General features: G+C 41.6%; 1 protein-coding gene and 1 long non-coding RNA gene across 4 annotated transcripts in view; both read left to right on the forward strand.

The window, feature by feature from the left end:
• The window catches only part of CADM2 (cell adhesion molecule 2), a 679,737-nt gene that overhangs the window by 13,102 nt on the left and 649,843 nt on the right, over positions 1-16,792 (forward strand). The window lies entirely within an intron of this gene.
• On the forward strand, positions 7,277-16,011 carry LOC311441119. Its single transcript, XR_014695805.1, has 3 exons — positions 7,277-7,437; positions 11,944-11,982; positions 15,158-16,011. It is a non-coding gene; the product is annotated as an uncharacterized lncRNA (long non-coding RNA).

Raw genomic sequence — 16,792 nt, forward strand, 5'->3', positions numbered from 1 at the left:
TCAGTCTACAGCACTTCTCTGCTGCTCCTTCTCGGTCACTCTCGTCCCCTGTGCTGTGGGGTCCCACCCACAGGATGCAGTCCTTGATGAACTGATCTGGCGTGGGCTTCCCACAGGCAGCAGCTCTTCCAGAACTGCTCCAGATACAGGTCCGTACCACGGGGTCCATCCCTCAGGAGAAAACTGCTCCAACGTGGATCCCCCACGGGCAGCAGCTCCTGCCAGGTCGCCTGCATGGGCTCCTCTCCACGGGCTACAGGTCCAGCCTGGGATCTGCTCCGGCAGGGGTCTTCCACAGGCGGCAGCCTCCATCAGTGCAGGGCCACCTGCTCCACCGTGGTACTCCATGGGCTGCAGGGGGACATCCTGCTTCACCATGGTCCTCATCACAGGCTGCAGGGGACTTCTGCTCCGGTGCCTGGAGCACCTCTCCCCCTCCTTCTTCACTGACCTTGGTGCCTGCACGGCTGTTCCTCACTCCTCTCACTCTCCCAGCTGCTGTGTGGCACAGCGTTTTTTTCCCTGTCTTAAATATGCTCTCACAGAGGCGCAAAACAACATCGTTCATTGGCTCGGCTCTGGTCAGCAGTGGGGCCCTTACCAAACATGGGGCAGCTTCTAGATCCTTCTCACAGAAACCACCCCTATGGCCCCCTGCTACCAAAACCTTGCCACGTAAACCCACTACACTGTGGAAGGAATACGGGTTGTGGGAAGGATATAATAGTCTTTTTTCTTAACAGTGGCTCTGTTTTTGCTGTTGCTACACAACCTTAAGTTCTTAGGTAATTTCTTTTCATATTTGCAAAGAATTTCAGTCTTTTCATATTTCATAGTTATTTTCAGTTGAACATAGTTAAAACAACTGCTGACTCTTAAATATTATTAAAACAAAGCTCTTCAATATTAGCATAGAGTATGACTTTGGTTTAATTCTTTTGTACAGCTTTAGACAACTCATACTTCAGAGTTCAGATTTGAAAGTAACAGATGTGTATGGGAAAGTTAAATATCTCGTGTGTTCCCCTCAAATTTAACATCTTTTTTTTTTTTTTTTTTTTCCAAATATGTAATTTAAAGGAAATATTTCATATTTGGGTTAAACTGAGTATTTTCCCTTTCCTTTCCGTAATAATGGGATCTCAGAACATTTTAGGTTTATTTTTTTTTAACCATCGTTCATCAATTCTAATTAACTTGAGCTCTAAGGCTATGCAGGCTTATGATAATGTCTTTTTGAGAGTTGTTTCATAGTGTTTGTCATAATTAATTCCTTTTGAAAACATCTATCAGTGCATAACATCACAAGCATAGGGGAATTAAATGGAAGTCATAAGATAGACCAATGTATGCAGACATGTTTGCATACATTGGTCTATATAAAAACTGAAAATAAATGATTAAGACTGACAGAACTGTAGGGGTTGGATGGGACCTCGAGATCATCAGGTCCAACCCCCCTGCCAAAGGAGGTTCCCTAGAGCAGGTTGCCCAGGTAGGTGTCCAGGCGGGCCTTGAATATCTCCAGAGGAGACTCCACAACCTCCCTGGGCAGCTTGTTCTAGTGCTCTATCACCCTCACTGTGAAGAAGTTCTTTCACATGTTGGTGCGGAACTTCCTGTGATACATTGTTTGGCCATTGCCCCTTGTCCTGTCCCCACAAACCACTGAGAAGAGGTTGGCCTAATCCCATTGTCTCCCACACTTAAGGTATTTGTAAACATTGATAAGATTCCCTCCTCAGTTTTCTCGAAGCTGAACAGACCCAGGTCTCAGCCTTTCCTCACAGAGAAGATGCTCCAGGCCCTGTATCATTGTTGCCCTCCGCTAGACTCTTTCCAGGAGATCCCTGTCTTTTTTTTGTACTGGGGAGTCCAGAACTGGACACAGTACTCCAGGTTAGGCCTGCCCAGGGCAGAGTAGAGGGGGAGGATCACCTCCCTTGACCTGCTGGCCACGCTCCTTTTAATGCACGCCAGGATCCCATTGGCCTTCTTGGACACCAGGGCCCACTGCTGGCTCATGGCCAATCCAGCATCCTGTCTACCAGCACCCCAAGGTCCTTCTCTGCAGAGCTCCTCTCCAGCAGGTCATCCCCCAGCCTGTACTGATACATGCGGTTGTTCCTTCCCAGGTGCAGGACTCTACACTTGCTCTTGTTAAGCCTCATTTGGTTTCTTCCTACCCATCTCTCCAGCCTGTCCAAGTCTTGCTGAATGGCAGCACAGCCTTCTGGAGTGTCAGCCACTCCTCCCAGCTTTGTATCATCAGCATACTTGCTGAGGGTGGTCACTATTCCCTCATCAAGGTCGTTGTTGAAGATGTTGAACAAGACCAGACCCAGCACTGACCCCTGGGCAACACCGATAGTCACAGGCCTCCAGCCAGACTCTTCTCCACCAATCACCACCCTCTGAGCTTGGCCAGTCAGCCAGTTCTCAATCCAGCTTACTGTCCACTTGTGTATGCCACACTTTCTCAGCTTTGCTAGCACGATGTCATGGGAGACAGTATCAGAAGCCTTGCTAAAGTCAAGATAAATGACATCCACTGCTCTTCCCCTTCAACCACGCTGGTGATGCCATCATAGAAGTCAACGAGGTTGATCGAGCACGACTTCCCCTTGGTGAATCCATGCTGACTACTCCTCATAACCTTCTTCTCTTCCAATTGCTTGGAGATGGCATCCAGAACAAGCTGTTCTGATACCTTTCCAGGGACAGAGGTGAGACTGACTGGCCTGTAGTTTCCCGGATCTAAGAAGACATGTCAATTATTGCATGTTATTTGATTAACTTAATTCAGTTGTTTAGTTGACTGTATGTAAATATTCTCAGTATCCAAGAAACAAAATGTTGATTTTCATGTGTGTGTTTGTCCCCTTCGCTGTGAAAATATGAATGTTTATAAAACCTTGCTGGCAACGTTTTCACAGAATCACAGAATTTCTAGGTTGGAAGAGACCTCAAGATCATCGAGTCCAACCTCTGACCTAATGCTAGCAGTCCCCACTAAACCATATCCCTAAGCTCTACATCTAAACGTCTTTTGAAGACTTCCAAGGATGGTGACTCCACCACTTCCCTGGGCAGCCTGTTCCAATGCCTCACAACCCTTTCGGTAAAGAAGTTCTTCCTAACATCTAACCTAAAACTCCCCTGGCTCAACTTAAGCCCGTTCCCCCTCGTCCTGTCACCAGGCACGTGGGAGAACAGACCAACCCCCACCTCGCTACAGCCTCCCTTGAGGTACCTATAGAGAGCGATAAGGTCGCCCCTGAGCCTCCTCTTCTCCAGGCTGAACAAGCCCAGCTCCCTCAGCCGCTCCTCGTAGGACTTGTTCTCCAGGCCCCTCACCAGCTTCGTCGCCCTTCTCTGCACCCGCTCAAGCACCTTGATGTCCTTCTTGTAGCGAGGGGCCCAAAACTGAACACAGTACTCGAGGTGCGGCCTCACCAGAGCCGAGTACAGGGGGACGATCACCTCCCTAGCCCTGATGGTCACGCTGTTCCTGATACAAGGCAGGATGCCGTTGGCCTTCTTGGCCACCTGAGCACACTGCTGGCTCATATTCAGCTGATTATCCACCATCACTCCCAGGTCCTTCTCTGCCTGGCAGCTCTCCAACCATTCCTCTCCCAGCCTGTAGCTCTGCTTGGGGTTATTGCGCCCCAGGTGCAGGACCCGGCACTTGGCCTTGTTGAACTTCATGCAGTTGACCTCAGCCCATCGGTGCAGCCTATCCAGATCCTCCTGCAGAGCTTTCCTACCCTCAAGCAGATCGACACACGCACCTAACTTGGTGTCATCTGCAAACTTACTGAGGGTGCACTCGATGCCCTCGTCCAGATCATCGATGAAGATATTAAAGAGGACCGGCCCCAGCACCGAGCCCTGGGGGACGCCACTAGTGACTGGCCTCCAACTGGACTTGGCTCCATTCACCACAACTCTTTGGGCCCGGCTATCCAGCCAGTTTCTAACCCAACGAAGCGTGCGCCAGTCCAAGCCAAGAGCAGCCAGTTTCTTGAGGAGAATGCTGTGGGAGACGGTGTCAAAAGCCTTGCTGAAGTCAAGGTAGACCACATCCACAGCCTTTCCCTCGTCCACCCAGCGCGTCACTTTGTCATAGAAGGAGATCAGGTTCGTCAAGCAGGCTCTGCCTTTCATAAAGCCATGCTGACTGGGCCTGATCGCCTGCTTCCCCTGCAAGTGCTGCGTGATGACTCTCAGGAGGATCTGCTCCATGAGCTTTCCTGGCACTGAGGTCAAACTGACAGGCCTGTAGTTTCCCGGGTCTGCCCTCCGGCCCTTCTTGTAGATGGGCGTCACGTTTGCTAGCCGCCAGTCGATTGGGACCTCCCCCGATAGCCAGGACTGTTGATAAATGATGGACAGTGGCTTGGCCAGCTCCTCTGCCAGTTCTCTCAGTACCCTTGGGTGGATCCCATCCGGCCCCATCGACTTGTGCACATCTAAGTGCCGTAGCAGGTCACCAACCATTTCTTCATGGATAGTGAGGGCCACATCCTGCTCCCCATCCCCTTCCACCAGCTCAGGGTACTGAGTATCCAGAGAACAACCGGTATTGCCGCTAAAGACTGAGGCGAAGAAGGCATTGAGCACCTCCGCCTTTTCCTCATCTCTTGTAACTAAGTTTCCCCCCGCATCCAGTAAAGGATGGAGATTCTCCTTAGTCCTCCTTTTTGTGTTGATGTATTTATAGAAACGTTTTTTGTTATCTTTAACGGCAGTAGCCAGATTGAGCTCCAGATGAGCTTCGGCCTTCCTAATTTTGTCCCTGCACAGCCTCGCTACATCCTTAAAGTCCTCCCTAGTGGCCTGCCCACTTTTCCAAAGCTTATAAACCCTCTTTTTTCTCCTAAGATCAAGCCACAATTCTCTGTTGAGCCAGGCTGGTCTTCTTCCCCGCCAGCTTGTCTTTGGGCACGTGGGTACAGACCGTTCCTGCGCCATTAAGATTTCCCTCTTGAAGAGCGCCCAGCCTTCCTGGACCCCTCTGCCCTTCAGAACCGCCTCCCAAGGGACTCCACCAACTAGTGTCCTGAGCAGCTCAAAGTCAGCCCTCCGAAAGTCCAATACAGCGGTTTTACTGGTCCCCTTCCTGGCCTCGCCAAGAATAGTGAACTCCACCATTTTGTGGTCACTTTGCCCAAGACAGCTCCCGACAATCACATCCTCCACCAGTCCTTCTCTGTTTGTGAAGAGAAGGTCTAGCGGGGCACCACCCCTGGTAGGTTCACTAACCAGCTGCGTCAGGAAGCTATCTTCCACGCTCTCCAGAAACCTCCTAGACTGCTTTCTCTGGGCTGTGTTGTGCTTCCAGGATATGTCAGGGAAGTTGAAGTCCCCCACGAGTACAAGAGCTGACGATTTTGCAACTTCTGTCAGCTGCCTGTAGAATTCCTCATCCGTCTCCTCATCCTGGTTCGGCGGTCTATAGCAGACCCCGACCAGGACACCAGCCTTGTTGTCCCTGCCGATCCTAACCCAAAGGGACTCGACCTTGTCATTCCCAGCCTCGAGTTCTACAACCTCCAAAGACTCTCTAATATAGAGAGCCACACCACCACCCCTTCTGTGCTGCCTGTCCCTTCTAAAGAGCTTATAGCCAGGCATTGCAGTACTCCAGTCATGAGACTGGTCCCACCACATCTCCGTGACGGCAAGCAAGTCGTAGCCTGCCTGCTGCACGATGGCTTCCAGCTCCTCCTGTTTGTTACCCATGCTGCATGCATTGGTGTAGATGCACTTCAGCTGGGCCATTGCCTTATCCTCCAGCCTTGCCATTGTTCCCCCTGGCACAGCCCCAATAATCCTAGCTTCAGCCCCATCCCCCTTCCTACCTAGTTTAAAGCCCTCTCAATGAGCCCTGCCAGCTCCTGGCCCAGGATCCTTTTTCCCCTAAAAGATAGGGACCCGTCTGTGGCCATCAGGCCAGGTGCTGAGTAAAGTGCCCCATGATCGAAAAACCCAAGATTCCTGTGTTGGCACCAGCCCCGGAGCCACGTGTTTAACAGGTGGGCTTTCCGTGTCCTCTCTGAACCCCTCCCTGCCACCGTAGGGATGGACGAAAACACCACCTGCACTCCCGCTCCATCCACTAACCGACCCAGCCCCCTAAAGTCTCTTTTGATAGCCTTCAGGCTTCTCTCTTCAGTGTTGTCACTGCCCGCTTGGACTATCAAAAGAGGATAATAGTCAGAGGGGCGTACCAGGTTGGGAAGCTTCCTGGCAATGTCCCTGACCCTAGCCCCAGGGAGGCAGCAGACTTCCCTACGGGTAGGGTCAGGCCGACAAATAGGGCCCTCTGTTCCCCTAAGAATCGAGTCTCCAACAACAATAACCCTCCTGTCTTTCTTGGTGGAGGCAGTCCTGAGGCGTGGAGTCGACCTCCTCGCCCTAGGCATCCTCCTGGGAACACTTGCTACCTCTTCCTCAGCTACTGGTCTGTCAAGCTCCAGGGCCTCAAACCTGTTGTGTAAGGGCACCTGGGAATGCGGGGCCGGAAGGGGAGGGCGTCGCCTGCGATGTCGAGCAGGGACCTGTTTCCATTCCTCCTGAACTCCCAGATCCCCTCCCTCTGCCCGACGGCTACAGGGCAGGGGGTCCACCCCCATTTGAGGAGTCTCACCTCGGTACCTCCCCTTGAGGCCCCGCAGGGAGTTACTCCACAAGTCTATCTCTCGCTCACACTCCCTGATGGCCCTCAACCTCTCCACCTCCTCCTTGAGCTCTGCCACCATGCGGACCAGGTCATCCACCTGCTCGCACCTCACGCACGCAGTTTCTCTGCCTCCCGCCGATGGCAGCAACAGGCTCAGACACTCCTTGCATCCTGTGACCAGAACTGCTACGTTTTTTAACGGGTAGTCGGTCTGGGTGTGTACCGACTTCCTGGAGAGCGCACCTTGCCTGGTGGAGACCATTATCACCTAGCTAACGGCTGTTGTTAAGGACGTGTTCGTATGGGTGGAGGGAGCGCTCTGCCCTGCCTGCTCGCCCTGCCTGCTCGCCCTGCCTGCTCGCCCTGCCTGCGCGAACTGCCGCGCTAACTGCCGTGCCACTCCCTTCTGACGCGCCACGCCCTGTTTGCCCGCCCTGTTCGCCGCGCTCCCTAGGGGCAGCATTTGAACGGCTGGGGAGGGGGCGCTGCTGGCTCCGCCTACGCCTCGTCAACCTCCCTCACGAGGGCTGCCGGGTCCTGGCGGCTCCCTCAAGTAGGCTCGATGCCGGAAAAATTAGCCCTGCCTGGCCCGATCCCCCGCTCCGCTGCAAAACGCGTCTGCCCCGGAGCCGATCGCCTCGGCAAATGGCCGTTTTAAATTTAAAAAAAAAAAAAAAAGGCAGTATTTTAAATAAATTCTAAAGCTCTACTCTTCTGTTATGAAACTAACTATCCAAACTCAATCAAAGGTGTTAACCTTTTTTATATTTTTTAATCTGTGGAGAACTGTCTTATTGCAATTTCTCTTTATTGGGAAACGTAGAAGAATTGATAGCAGTGCTTGGAACAAAGATTTTTTTATTTTTATTTTTTTTCTGTGATGGAATTACTTCTGTGTTGTCTTTATTTTTAGTCTGAGTTTTTACTGTTGAAGTTTGGGTTGTAGATATAGTCTGTCTGCATGCTGTGTATGTGTTTCTGAAAATTCAAAGAATGTGAAAAGTCAGTCACAAGAAATCAGTGTTGGCATTTATTCAATTTGTCAACTGCTTCAGCTGTTGGTCTTAAGTAATTCTTGTATAAAAAGCTCATACACATATAACAGCACCATTTTATCTATGCATATTTATAAACACCTTCATCCAAGAATGGAGTATTTATTTAGTTACTACTGCTATTTTGCAATTTGTACCTGGTATATGTTGAGATGGTGCAAATACTGAAATGCGTTCAGTAAAGCAATGTAATATGTAAAGCTGTTAGCTGGCTTGGTCTGTTTACATGTCCCTTTGCCTTTTTTACCAGAAGATCCAGCAACATTTTAAACTTTTCCCCTTTTAGGGTTTTGTATTTTTGCAAACAACCATTAGGCAAAGTATGAAGTAAAGAAGAGTTCTTGATTCTGCACTAACTCTTGTGTTAAGCCTGTCTTATTCTACATTAACTATATCTTCTGAATAGTTAATCAGTTCATATTATATCCAGATTATGAGTCTGAGACATTCAAAGAAATTTTAAAAATAAGCTTCTAACAAGTGCAGGAGCTAGAAACATCATGTGGCTATGTCTCACCTAAATAACATCTTCAATACACTTTTTTCCTAAGCTTCTTGTTGCAAGCACAACCATTTTACTTTTTCTTAGCGTATGTCCCTTTCTTCTCAGGAAAATGTGTTAGTATCAGAAATCATGCTATGACTGTACTAAATCAGGTTAAAATTTCCATCTTGATTTCTATTTATAGTATTTATCATACCATAATGTGATGTAACAACGCTAAAAAATGAGTGTTGAGAGTTTCACATAGGCCAGCTTGCAAGTGCAGATACCCATTCTGATCAGTGTTCATGTAGAGAAGAGAAGGTTGAAGGAGATTTGGTTTGTTTTTCTGTTATGGAAGTATAAATATATGGTGTGTACATGTGTACCTAGTCCACATTTACTGAATATGCATGTGTTGACAGAAACTATGTTTTTCATCATTTGATTTGCACTGCAGTCAAAGTTAGCAAATTAAATGTCCATGTGTGAGTTACCTTCAGATGAGAAGGAACAGGCAGAACTAAAGAGAACTTAATGTGCAATGTTGTTTGGCAGTGAAAAGCAAAATCTCTTCCAGATAGCATATATATTTTTTTTCCTATCTGTAAATAATTGTTACTTCAAAAATATGTACTATTCTTCTAAGTCTTGATTTCAAGACTATTAAGTTACCAGGTGGGTGGGTACTGTTGAAGTGATGCTGTTACAGGTTACTTTGGGACATCTGGTTAATGCTGGAAGTGAAGGGCCATATTAAGTTCCAGCTTTTGTCCTCCTGTCATGAACATGAAGCAGGTGCTCTTCACTGGAAAGTCATAATTAATTTATGTGAAATGGGTGGATGTCCAGTTGCCAGTCTTTTTAAAATTGAGCTTTTCAGGGAGCTATTTTAGTTCAATTTGTTATTTTCTTATTGTTTGTAGCTGTAGGAGTTGATGTAAAACTGAACAAGTAGAACCAGAAGTGTCTAATGTATGTTTAAGCCTTTTTAATAGTTCGGCAAGCATTTGAGATTGTTGACCCCAAACGGATAACCTGAAATAGTAACAAACATAACTGTTAATGTGACCTCCTTTTTTCACATAAACAAACCTAAAGTTTATAATACCAGAAGGTCACTTGGGATGCCCCTAGTTTTATATTGCATTTGAGAGAGGCAGGCTTGGCTTTAACAATTTTCTTTTGCTCTTTGAGATTTTTGTTAAGCACTTGTTCTTTAACTAATTAGGCTACTTACTAGCGTATAGTAGCAGGGTAATATATCGAACCAAATTTGATTGTAGGAATAACTATTTCAAGTACATCATCTAAATACTCGGTGGCAGATGTATCACTTCTATTATTGAATTCCTTTGACTTAAATGAGGACAGTTGCCAGACCAGGTCTTTTGAAAGCACCTTGCTAATATTGAAGTTAAAGCACTAATCTTGCTATCTACAGACCTGACTGTGCATTTATGCACAGAGTAAGGGAGAAGGATAAGGTTTGCAGTGTTTGAAGGTAGTAATAGTCATGTGAGTCATGTGGAAGATTCTTCAGCTTAAATCCAAACTCTGATCCTTTTCATTCTTACAGACTGTCTTACAGACTGTCCTACGGAGTCAACAGCTAGCAACAGACTATGATTAGTCAAACCTGACATGAATATCGCTGTTTAACACTCTCTGATCCTTGTGAGATAAGGGTGTTTTTCCTCTTTAAATGAAACCAAGAATGCCATCATCAAATGTTGACTCGCCATGATTTTTCCCTGAAAACAAACTGATAACAGGATTCAGAGCATTAAGGAAGCACTAAAACTGCCAAAGAAATGACAGATACTCTCTCTAAACACACCAGTCCAGGAATCTACTTTTTTGCTGATAGTTAACTGGAAAGATCTAGAAGTAAGCAAACAGAAGTAATACAAAAAAATTTACATCAAGTGATACAGAATGTCAAAATTCCTGGAAGCAGAGAAAAACATCTATAAAGTCATGCATTTTTTTAACTGCCTGGCCTCCATCTGATCTTGTAAACACACAGTTTCTAATAAATTCTAAGTCCTGAATTATATAATAATGTCATAGGAAATTTGGAACTTCCGTTTGAATAAACTATCATTACCTAGAACTTTTTGGCTTTTTTTTTTTTTTTTTTTTTTTTTTTCCCCTCAAAGGAGTGGCATAGTGTTCATTGATTTGTCTTAATTTTTTATGCCAAAAATGTTTGAATTCTTAGGTTGTTTTTAAGGTCACTTTGAATTCTTTTCTTGTTCAGTAGGAAAAAAAAACAACAAACTAATACCAACGAGATGGCTTTTCAGTAAGAATGGTCATCAGTGAAGCTCTCTTTCTATGCAGATAGATCTTCGTGAGAGTGATGCTGCTATTTGTTCCCTAAGACTTTTACTGAGCTTGCTTTATCTGTTTTTCAGAAGGTTAAATTTAGAACCAAACTTCCTCAGATTATTTGCAATGTCTAAGTAATTGTTCTCAAATTTTAGTAATTTCTGTGTGGAGGAAAAAAGAACTTTCAGAATTTGGTAAAAGCATGAAAGGGTCATAAAACCAGTTTTGCTTAGACTTGCGATAGACTTTGCTCATAAACAAAAACTTGCCTTAGTGTCCTGTCTGCTTCTAACCACCACTCACTGCCATGAACAGTGAAATTCTGTTAAGGCATTGATCTGCATATGGACTTTCTTCCCCGGTGTTTTGCTAAAAGCATAAACAAATGAATGCAGGAATTTTTATTAGGAATCTTTTCTTGCCAACTCATGCCTCTAGTGATGGAACACAGCTTGTGACAACTGCATGCTGTATTTCTAGAAACTCGCAGAGAACATCAGTAGATGCAGCTTCTTCGCTTGAAAAATAAGCAGCAAAATCTGCTGGATCAATGATCTGGAATCTGCATGTGCATGGAAGACCAGCTGAATAAGGAGTTGGCTTAAATTCATAATGTTATGATGGAAGTGTTTGGAAGAGCTTCTTAGGAGAGAAAAATCTTTGCTCATGTTTTGTATTCTTACAAGATTGAATGGTGGTGGTGGAGCTTCATTTGCAGTCGTAGTTCTTTAGGGCCTCAGTATGTGTAGCAGTTGCTCAGGAAGACAAATTCTTTCAAAACGAGAGCATTTCTCATTATTCCCTTTCTTTCCCTTCCCTCCTCCCCTGTTTGCCCTCTTCCCACTTCTGTTGCTGAGCACAACGTACAGTATGGGATATATATATATAATATATATATATATAATATATATAATATATATATATAATATATATATATAATATATATATATATATCTGCCCTTTGGGTAGTTGGGGTCAGCTGGGTTCCCTCCCCATCTCTTGCTCACCCCCACCCTAGTGGCTTTTTGGGGTGGGGGTGTTTGGATAGACAGCCTTGACTGGTGCTGTGCCAGCACTGCTCAGCAATAGCCAAAACACCAAAGTGTGGTGTTTGTGCTGTTCTGGCTAGAAGTGCAGAGCACTGCGCTCTGTAGGTCACAGGGAGGGGAAGTTAACTCCACCCCCAGCCAGACCCAGTATATACGGTATGCATATCAGCATATCATACAATATACTAATATATCAGCGCTAATATCTATGTTAAGATGCCACATATTACTGTCCTTTTTATGAACTAAGGATGCATTTATAAATAAGATTTGCTAATCCTTTCTCAGTTTTAATGTCCACTGCTACTGGATTTCTGCATTTCTCATTTACAGGCAGTATTACATTTGCAGCTCACACTTGTGATTTTAAAGGTATTTCTTCTCCCCCCCCCTTTGTTTCCAAATCTTAAGCTGTCAGTTTATAACAGGAAAGTCTTACTGTATGCCAAAGTCATGAACACTTAGAATTTCTAATTTCAGTCTGTCTTATTATTTCTGTGCTTTGTCATGAAGTTTACTCTGTGTTAAATTGTGTTTTCCCTGTACTGATCGTGCTTCCTAAATAAGCAATCAGCACTTTCTTAGCTATGTGGAAGTGTTATGAGACTGTTAAATGAAGTTTGACCAAAGACCAATCTGGGGATCTCTGCAAATAGGCGGAAGCTAGTAAATTTTTATTTTCTCTAGAAAACATTCAATACTTGCTGTCTTGGGACAGTATGTGAGAGTATTTGATTCCTATCTTGTATTTGTAGTAGGAAGGCTAAGTAAAATTTTAAACTTTATTCAATATGTCATTTATCATATTTACAGTATTCTACAACTTCTGAAGCAAAATATGAAATTGGCTTTAGTTTTTAATAAAAACACCATTTGCATTGCATAATTCTATACATATGGAAATATTTTTTCATTCTTGAATCTTTATGCTTTTTTTTCAAGATTTTACTTATTGGTAGTTCTTTGCCTTCTTTCTAAGCATGAATTTGCCCTTTTATATTTTTAACATTGCTTTATTTTTTTTTATAAGTACCCTTTTTTCATCAAGATTAGGTAAAAATTGGTCAGAGAACTTTCTTGACATAGCTACCTATACAGTAAAGTCAGAAGCTTCTCCAAAAGGATTTTGGGTTTCTTTACCTTGATTGCTATTTTCTTTCAACACAAACTTATGTGGAAGATCGGTTCAGCACTTCAGCATTTCAGGCTTGATTTCTTTATTTTATTTTATTTTATTTTATTTTATTTTATTTTATTTTATTTTATTTTATTTTATTTTATTTTATTTTATTTTATTTTATTTTATTTTATTTTATTTTATTTTATTTTATTTTATTTTATCCTTCAGTTCAATCTGAAAAGTATAGTTCTTCAGTTCAAGGTTTTATTCTTTGCTCTCTGTTAGCTGGTCAATGAAACAGTCTAAGATAAGATCTAGTTGATTCCTTGTGGCAAAAAGTCACAAATATGTCTCACTTGTTTATTCCTAGTATTGTCACCATAGTTCTTGAATGTATATCTGGAAATTGAAAACTTACGAAATAAATTAAGTTTGTCTACAGACCCAAACCACTTGTCAGTACAGATTAAACTTAAGAGGGAAGCTCTCCTAAAGGTCTTCCAAAATTCCTCCGTGAGTTAAAATCACAATGCAGATAAAATGGATGACATTTTACTTTTAGTATTCAACACTTACAAGCATTTACTCCTGGCTTTGTTTAACATCTTCAGATATGGCCTTTTGTAGATTTGCAGGAGTTTTTATGATTTAGAAATAGCATGTAAAGTTACTTGACAGTGGTATAAAGAAATTAGTGGTTATAATAAAGAAATATTATTAATAATATTATTCTTACATAAAGAAATTACTGGTTAATGGTAATACTCATACTAAACTAAAGCTGTTTTTCATCTGGGAACTGTTTTTCATATTGTCATTAAATCCACTTAAAGAGATTTCATTATCAATATGTATAGTATTGAAATCGATTCTTGACCATCTATAGTTATAAATGCTTCTCATGACTGAAACTGCATTAATATGTGTACATATTTGCATATTATATATTTTTTAAATGGCTTAGAATGTCTGTTTGATATTAAATTATTTTTTTGGTAGTAAGAAGGAAAATCTGTCTCAGCTTCATTGTCTTTCTACTTGGGGTAGTTTCATATAACATGACTGACACTGAAGTTTTTTTGTTTTATACTTTTCCCATAAAACATTTACAACTGTGAAGTTTAATAATTTTAAGAAAAACTTTTACAAATCAGTTAGTGGACTTAGATAATTTCAAGCACATTTCTTCTGTAGCATGTAAGATATAGAAGTATGGATGTGAGTATTATGCTAATACCATGTGCATACTTAAGTAAACTTTGGTTTATAATTTATAATATTATTTTTTATATTATATATATTATATATTATACTATAATATATAATATAATAATAAATAATATTATATATCATAATACATATAATACATATATCATATTATAATATATGTTGTATAATATATAAAATTTATATATATTATAAATATTATTTTATAATATATATTTTATATATCATATAATATTTTACCATCATGTTATTGAACACAATCTGATACTTTTTTCTAGCTCTATATAGGTGTTCATGAACATTCTTTAATTTCTCCTTTTAGTTGAACTTCTAAAATGGTCCCTCTGCAGAATAGTTGAGAGCAAATCCTCTGAAGGGTTTCATTGGAAACTACTGTGTTTAATTCAAGTTAGATAACAAAATAGCTGTCTTATGAAATGTAGTCATTATACGTTATTCAGACGTCCATTCTTTATCTACAACTCAATTTAAAATGATGTTAATTCAGCAAGCACTAAGACAACGGCTAGAGAAGATTTCTTTCCAGTATGCTTATGGAAGAAGAATAGGATCAGTAGCTGATCTGTTTCCACAAGATCATTTTCAAAGATTCATTTTAATGTTGGAGTAGGCTAGACAGTAAGAAACAAAAATAAATAAAAGCAAAATTGTGGTTTACTTGTTGCCTTTACCAGAAGGAGTATCTGTTAATCACCCATATTTCAGAAGTTGTTTAACATATTTCGATGATTAGACTGAGACTGATAAATTAAAAGCTTTGAATCATTGTTTATTTTAAGTGCCTGTTGGCAGAGACCACTATCCTCCCACCATGTTTCTAAATATTTTTGCTTGGAAAAATGACCAAATTTTTCATCATTTCTGACTTGGTGAGGGTGCATTTTTCTGCAACTTAAAGCTGCTAGATATGCTCTAAGTGGTCTGAGAACAATAGATCAGTTGGATGGCAGTTTTAGTCAGCATCTTCAAAGGCTGTGTATCCAGTAGGCTTTTCGGGGGTTATAGACGAGAGTGTGCGGTGTTGCTCATTTTTTGCATTTGGCCACAGACCTCAGCAGGGGTTTTCTTTGTTGCCTTTTTTCTTTGTTGCCTGAAAGCTCTGAGAAACACAAAGTGACTCTGGAGGCAGCTGGGTAGCTCAGTTGAGAAGTACTTTTGGTTCTGCACTCGCCCATACAGATGGAGCGGCAGCAGGAGGTGGATCGACTGCCTTAGGGGAGCAGTGAAAGTAAGAAGAGGAGCCACAGGGAAGATGGAAGAATGAGAAAAAATATGGTGCTTGCAGGAGACGAAAAGAGAAGCCATGAGGAAGAGGATGTGGCAGCAACAATGGACATGAGCAAGCTGGAAAAGGATCTGCAGCAGCGTCTGATAAGGAAATGAGGGTCTGTGAAATACAGACAAGCAGGAGGACGGAACAGTGGCCGTGGGCTTTGTTAAAGAAAGTGGAAGGTGACAATCAAACTGTTCTTAGAGCTACTTGTCCTGCTTGGGCGATGTATCTTTATACTATTAGAATCAGCAACATAAAAGTGGTTCAAACAAGAACATATACACAGAAATCATACAATGATGTAGTGTTTGTTTTTTTGTATTAGTGCAGAAACATAACCAGATAACCCCAGCACTGCTGGAAGTTTAATCCATGAGCTTAGAGTTCAGGACACAGCTGGAGTGCTATTGACCTGTGTATGTCTTTCCACTTGGGAACAAAATAATCTAAGTACATGTACCTCTGTGAAAACTATCATTTTTAAGACATCTTAAGTTGCCTCCTGTGCTATCTAGAACAATTTACATCTGCCAACATTTACAGGCTTGATGATGTCATAGAATTTGTTTTACATATTCAGTAACTTTTTGAAATATTTTGTAGCAACAACAAATGCTAAAATAGTTTAATATACATGTATAAACATGTTTTTTTTATTTAAACAAAGATTACATTATAACATGCTGCTCTTCCATTATGTCAAGATGTGTTTCTTTGATGCAATGTACTACAAAAAAATAAAAGCAAACTACATATACAACTGAATTTAGATTTTTCTGATATGTTAGTTCTGATATAATACTAACACACTTCTTTGATAATGCAATGATTAAGTTTGGTAACTATTTCAATTATCTGAACTGGTCAAGACAGTGCATTAAATATGTATAAATTAAAATAGAACCAGTCTTGTTTCAATTAAAATTTCAAATTGTTTACAGTCTTAATATATTAAAAGAAAGCAATACAATATAAAAAGAAATTTTGAGATCTTATGATGTTGTAAACTCTGCAATAACCCCCTAATTTTCTAATAGTCATCCTCAAAGATCAGGATGAAGTGATTTATTTCAGAGCCTTCTTCTTAGAGTAACGTCAGTCGTAAGTTTCACCTAGCTATTGCTGAGTAGCATCCTCCTGTCTTTTGCTAAAACCACAAAACAAGACTTCTAACACTTTATTTGTGTTTTTATGGTTATTTTGTTGTTTTGTCGCTTTTAATATAATAAAGTAAACTATACAAATAATATAATATAAAATAAAATATAATAATATATAATATAATAAATATATACAATACAATAAAATATAATAATATACATTATAATATAATTATAATTATTTATATAGTAATGTAAAATTAATAATAAATAATATAAAATCCATCCACTTTTTTCCCCCCCCCCCCTTGCCATTCTTCCCCTGATTGTCCACCATGGAAACAGGAAGGGAAACACACTCTGATTTTCCTACTCTGTCTCCTTGAATCTTGTGATGTCTCCATGTTTATTCAATATTTACCCACCTGTTAAGTGTTCAAA

Source organism: Aythya ferina, assembly GCF_964211825.1.
Source record: "Aythya ferina genome assembly, chromosome: 1".
In the NCBI taxonomy this organism is placed as follows: Eukaryota; Metazoa; Chordata; class Aves; order Anseriformes; family Anatidae; genus Aythya; species Aythya ferina.